This window comes from Agrilus planipennis, unplaced genomic scaffold (genome assembly GCF_000699045.2).
Source record: "Agrilus planipennis isolate EAB-ADULT unplaced genomic scaffold, Apla_2.0 scaffold3, whole genome shotgun sequence".
In the NCBI taxonomy this organism is placed as follows: Eukaryota; Metazoa; Arthropoda; class Insecta; order Coleoptera; family Buprestidae; genus Agrilus; species Agrilus planipennis.
This window is the reverse complement of record NW_020442460.1, coordinates 882,284-886,878: the sequence shown is the minus strand read 5'-3', so window position 1 is coordinate 886,878 and position 4,595 is coordinate 882,284. Positions and strand designations below refer to the sequence as shown.

Genomic DNA, 4,595 nt, shown 5'->3' with positions numbered 1-4,595 from the left:
CTATTTTATTTTATTATATTAGAAATTTCCATAATTTCAAATGCATACAAGATAATCAAATATTTTTTGAATGTTCTTTTGGAAAAAATAATAGGCCGATTTGTTCCCAATGGTCTTCGATGGCAACCATCTTTGTTAATTTTATTATCGATGCACATCAATTGTATGCAGGTTACAGGAATTTCATTGCTCCAGGCATAGTAAAACCTTGTTGGGTTTTCCCCTTATTGGCTTCTGGATCGTATTCTTTTGTTGCATACCAGAAATTGGTGGTGGCACCAAAACAATTTTTGATTTTGTCACATAATTTAGAGTAAGTTATGTTGTGTCCTTTTTCTTGTTAAAATGCGTTTTTAATTCATATTTTATTCGTTGTGCCTGTAGTGTTGAAATCCGTTATTTCATAGTTAATAATACATTTGTAAATAAACTCTGTATATGGTGTTTTATATCGAGTTTTATTCGCTCTGTTAAAACCAAAATTTTGAGAAAAAAATTGCTCGTGATTTCACGGCAAAAATTTCGTATTTTTTTTGTGGTAAACAAAACTGAAAAATAAAAAAACAAATTCTGATCAAATCAAATTATTTCTATGTGCTAACAATTATATAAATTGTTTACATGTTCTAAAATGAACTTGTTCACTTTTCTCTGATTTTGGTTAGATTTTGTCGCCCATGAGTTGTACGGTTGAGCAATAATGTAGGAAATTAATTATTTTTTGATAACAATACTGGCTTTATATTCGACTGCTAATTTTTTGTGACAACAAAAGACATTTAGCAGTGTCTTTCCACGTTCTACCTTAGGTCAAATATTTGTTGGTATTTTCAGATGTTACTAACTTATTCAAGGTTAAAATAATTAGTTTTCATTTTCTTGGTATTTTATTGTTAGAACTAAATCGAGTAGTGAGAAATAAAACTAAAATAAATTTATAATATATGCAAATAACGTATTAAATCACCCAAACTGCTTAAAAACAATACTACTTACTACTATTTGATATAATAAAAATAAAGTAAATCACACTTAAAGAATAACGATCGTTTTTACAGCTTTTATTTTCATTTTTTTTCCTATCCAGATTTTAAAATTCATGACTATCAAATTACTTCTTCTTTTTTCAATAGGAACATGAAGCGTTACCCATAATAAAGCTTGAGATTGTATCTTTCTCATGAGTGAGAAAAACTAAAGTCCATTTTGCTACAACATTTACATTAGGTCACACCTTTTTATAACTTGTCATATAATTTGTTCAGACTGCGCGATTATTTCCTAGATATAAAATAATTCGTAGATCAACAACAGACGAAATATTGCTGAGATTATTGTAATCAATACAAAAGAGCAACTGATATTTTAATAGACTACATACAGTATAACTATTGTTAGTAGCAAACTAGTAGGTCAAACAATTAAATAATTAAGTATTTATAAACTCCTACACACTTATAACAGCGTCTTTTTAATTAAAACGGAGGAATTCGTTAGATAGTAATTCTAACTAATATTACAATTACGAAATCTGAGTTTGATTGTTTGCTATCATTTCACGCCTTTGTAGATGCATTGTCTCTTCTGGAAGGATAGAAAAATTAGTTTTATATGATCGTCGGGGAAGTACCAGAGGATTATAAACGGAACCTGGTAGTAACCATATCTAAAAAGAGAGGCGCGAATAGGTGGGAGACATTTAGAACAATTAGCTTAACTTCCCATATGTCAAAAATCTTAAGTAGAATTGTACAGAGGAAAGTGGAAAAAGGGCGGAAGAACTATTAGGGGAAGATTAATTTGGGTTTAGAAGAAATAGGGGAACGCGGGAGGCCATTCTAGCTTTACAGTTTTCTGAGATAACGGGAAAAAAGGAAAGTGTGAGTACATAACATTTGTAGATTTAGAAAACGCTATTGACGATTTTAAATGGGACAAGATACTTAAAAATGTAGGGATGAGTTACAAAGATAGAAGAGTGATACTCAGTTTGTATAAAGAGCAACAGGCAGTTATAGAGGTAGGGCTGCAACGTAGAGAAATAAATATTAGGAAGTGAGTCAGTTAAGGATGCACATTGTTACCGCTACTTGTTAATCTATACATCGAAGACGCGATCAACATCATTAAAGAGAGTACAACTGTAGGGTTAGGTATACAGGGGCAAAAGATTGGTATGCTTAGCAGTATTAGCATCTAGCAAGCAGGAATTAGAGATAGCGGTATTGACAAAACAGTATTGAATAATGAAGATACCGTGGATAGAGAAAATTAGAAATGAAGAGGTATTAGAAGGAATAGGAGAACAGACTACCCTATAGAAGTCAATAAGAAGTAGGCGAGATAGGTTGGTACGACACCTTCTCAGGCATGAAGGTTTAGTCAGAGGCATATTAGAGGCATAAACAAGAGTTAAGAGAAGTAGACATAGACCTAGACTAGATTACTGTTCGCAAAAAGTTAAGGATGTGGGTTGTTCTAGTTTTGGGGAAATGCGAAGATTAGCTCAGGATATGAAAGTGTGAAGGTGCGTGTCCAACGAGTCGTAGTACTGACGTCCTTATGATGATTATAATATGATCGTCGATGATCTGTGACAAGTATTTAGAACATCAAAGTGAGCGAAGCCGCGGGTAAAACCTATCATGAAATTTTGTATACACTTTTTCATATGTACAGAAAAATACATGAAGTACCTTCTGTCCAGAAAAAAAAATTCTGTTCCGAAGGGATAGAAAAATTAGTTTCATATGGTCGTCCATGATTTTTGACACGTATTTAGGACATCAACGCAAGTCAAGCTGCTGGTAAAAACTAGTACATTGTGAACAACACTTTTTGTGCTTTATTAAGTATCCATAAACGTGTTCAGTTCTATCTTACGAGAAAAATGACGAAAAACCTAGTCATGTGACGCACTGGAGATATTTTGAAAAAGCGTATAGGTGCAGTAGAATCCCGCTAGTGTGAACGCAAACCCCGCATAATCTGAACAGCATATTGATTATGCTAAACGGCTGTATAGCGTAAACTTTCTTAGCTGTGTATGTAGAACTGTATATAAGTTTTTCTGTTTTATAATAAACTACTTATTTGTAGTGTGTAGTTAGACTTGTTTAAGATCAAAACTTGTGAATAATATTGTGCATAATTTGCAGCCCCTTACGTAAAGTTAATTGCTTTCATGGTAGACCTGAAGTTTGCCTAAAAGTCAAAATTTCAGAGTGTTTGGTATATGTCGAAAAAGTTAGGAATATAATTTATAGTTTTCCTGGAAATTTTTTTTTCAACTTTACCTCACATGCTAGGGTAGAATTAATTGTTGGTCATTTTATGTACTTAATACCGACAGGTACCACCGACGTGCATTTACGTATGTACATATTTACGATAAATAATAAATAAGTAATGATACACAAGCATTTGGACTTAATTTAGCAATGTTTATAGCGGAACATCTCCATTACGGTGTGTACATGGTGTGTACATAATCGAGGACCAAAGTCAAAAGTAGTAAGGGAAATGTATACCTTGAAGGTTATCTTCCATACTATGTAGCCGGTTAGTTTCATTGTTAATAACAACACCACTAACAACAACAACAGTAGAATAATTATTTTGTTTAGTTATTACAGTGATTAGGTGCTGGTCGACGTGACGTTAATAGACTTGCACTTTTTTGATATTACGGACACGTGATTACGATTTTTCTTCATAATTCTTAAATTGAGTGTGTTCCAAAAATGACTACAGATTAACAAGTATCTAATTGGTGCGTTTTTTAAACTAGTTAAAAGAAGGATTTGAGGGGTAAGATTTAGTAATTTTTATTACTTTTATCTATGAAAAAGTTATCGGTGTTAGATTACATATGAACAAATTTTGTCTACGTTTACAAACATTACAATCTTATTAAGAACTTTTTCGTTTTTTCTAACATTTTAGTTACTAAATAGTAGTCATTTGTTTCGATTTTTACTGTTCAATAATTTTCCGTATCAAATAAATAGTAATATGATTTTTAGTGCATTAAATAAAAATTTAATTATGCCATAAAATTTAATAAATGTGTAAATAATGAAATAATATAATAAGGAAATTAAAGCATAATGATCCATGTGCATGCAAATAAAATAAGGTAGTTATTACACGCACTTTAAACATATAGTAAGCAGTAATTTCTTGCATTTTATAGAATCGTAAAATTAAAAATAATTGAAAATTTACGATTATGTAACGTACTGATTTGTATCACATGTTACAACTGTTTAACTACAGAATTTTACAAAATTCCTATAAAATTTGTATTATTTATTTTTATTTCTTTATAGATCGGGTAGAAATTTATACTACCTAAAACAATTTTTTCAATGTTGTCATGAAATTATATTACCTGTAACTTTAGCTCATATATATATATAAAAAGTTAAGGAAAGTAGGAATAGAAAACTGTAGTACTTAATAATTTTCTTAAACCAGGGGGTTAGCCACCTCTTCTGCTTAGTTTTGGGCGCCGTTTATAATCCTTACACATCTTTTTGACCTACCTGAAAAGATTTTAAGAAGCCTATCAAATTAAGAACCAAAACTAAAGC

At 31.1% G+C, this 4,595-nt stretch overlaps 1 protein-coding gene across 1 annotated transcript in view; it reads left to right on the top strand.

Moving 5' to 3' along the window:
- The first annotated feature begins 3,568 nt into the window (after positions 1-3,568).
- The window catches only part of LOC112906475, a 6,045-nt gene continuing 5,018 nt past the window's right edge, over positions 3,569-4,595 (top strand). Inside the window, exon 1 of the mRNA XM_025980664.1 lies at positions 3,569-3,810. The gene's annotated coding sequence lies outside the window, so the exon portion shown is untranslated. The remainder of the gene's footprint in view (positions 3,811-4,595) is intronic.